Source organism: Momordica charantia (assembly GCF_013281855.1).
Source record: "Momordica charantia cultivar OHB3-1 chromosome 4 unlocalized genomic scaffold, Mcharantia_2.0 BLBB01000004.1, whole genome shotgun sequence".
Lineage (NCBI taxonomy): Eukaryota > Viridiplantae > Streptophyta > Magnoliopsida > Cucurbitales > Cucurbitaceae > Momordica > Momordica charantia.
Window position 1 is genome coordinate 13940903 of NW_028275162.1, and position 1843 is coordinate 13942745.

At 38.9% G+C, this 1843-nt stretch overlaps 1 pseudogene; it reads right to left on the reverse strand.

Moving 5' to 3' along the window:
* Nucleotides 1-321: 321 nt before the first annotated feature.
* LOC148211878 (uncharacterized) lies at nucleotides 322-1270 on the reverse strand (annotated as a pseudogene).
* Between the last annotated feature and the right edge of the window lie 573 nt (nucleotides 1271-1843).

Consider the following 1843-nt stretch of genomic DNA (forward strand, 5'->3'; position numbering starts at 1 on the left):
CTTGTTGTTGGCTAAGCATTAACAATCCTGATTGTTGATTTGTTTTCTGCTGATAGTGTGTTGCATTCTGATGTCCTTAATTTCCCTAGTTTCCCCCAGTTGAAATTAGGGTGTTGCCTCCACCTTGGGTATAAGTGTTTGAGTAGGGGTTGTTTCTACTAGGATGATCTAAATAGCACACTGATGCTGGGTTTTTTGGGCAAAAGTCATAGTGGTGTTCACCCTTGCAATAAGAACATGATATAACCATCACCTTATTTGTTCTTAGACTAGCTGATGATGCTGTAGCAGTAGTCATGTTCTCTACCAGACTGGTTAAATTTACAATTTGATCCTTTCTAAATCCATTTCATCGTTGTTAGCATTTACATAATTTCCTCTGTCATTTAGGGCTTTAGAGTCTGACCAATGGTAGTTCTTGAAAGAAATCCTCTCCAGAATATCAACTGCTTCCACATATGACTTGGACAATAATGCCCCATTCGCTGATGCATCAACTACCATTCTGGTTGCTTCATTTAGCCCGTTGTAAAAGGTTTCTATCTGAATACATCTTGGCAGACCATGCTGAGGGCATCTCCTTAGCAGTTCCTTAAACCTTTCCCACGACTCACTCACAGATTCTCCATGCCTCTGCTGGAAATTATTAATGTCTCCTCTATACCTGGCATTCTTACTTGGGGGAAAATATTTTATTAAAAATTTCTCTGCAAGATCATTCCAGGATGTAATGGATTCAGCTGGCATAGAGTTCAACCAGTCTCTTGCCTTGTCCCTCAGCGAGTAAGGGAACAATTTCAGACGCAATGCTTCCTTAGATACTCCTTACATTTTGAAAGAATCACTTAATTCAAGAAAATACCTCAAGTGCAAATGAGGTTCTTCAGACGGATTTCCAAAAAACTAATCCACTGTTTGGAGCATTTGGAACATAATTGGTTTCAACTCGAACCTTTCAGCTTCTATTTTTAGCCCCTGCTTTAACTGAATGAAAACCATGAAATGCGGGCGCAGCGTAGGTTCTAATAACTCTTTCTCCATCATCCGCCAACATAATGGCATTGAGGGGAGGAATAGCTGCTGGTACAACCACTTTCCCTCCATTATCTCCTTCAACTACTGGATTGGGGACTACCAGGTTAGGATTTCTTGGCAACTAATCCATGGGATTAGCTTCCACTTGCCGTCTTCGCTGTGTTCTCCTTCTACGATGAAATGTGCACTCAATTTCGTTGTCAAGCATACATTCCAGCCCCTGCAAATCATGCATCCACCTTCAAGATCCACCAAATAGTAATTAGAAGAGATTTTTCTAACACAACCCTTCTTAAGTAAAAAAATAAAGTGAAACGAAATCAATCCCCATCAACAGCGCCAAAAACTTGTAGTACGATTTATGTTCCCTTGTGCAAGTGTACACAACCGTTATAGCAAGTGATAAAAAGAGATTGTATCCATAGGTATTGATGCTTAAACACTTCAATAATCACTTAAGACAACATACCAATATTCAAGAGATTTGTAAATAGGAAAAACGAAGAAGACTCAAACCAAACAGTGCATTGATGATTTGCTGTATTAAAACAAGTTGAATGCAAGTAACGATAAATTGGCTAAGGAATATGCACAAATAACAACTCAAGTATTAATGTGAAAAAAAAAGGTAAGGAGGAAGAGTCTATGTGACTCTTGTGGACTTATGCAGACGATGCTACAACATAAATAATGATAAAATATTGGCCAAACAGACGTGGAGTCTTCCCAGACTTCCCAGATTTTCTGCTACTCAAGTTTTAAGACAAACTTGCTAGCATATGAGTACAGTTTATAACCTTGCTAGGTT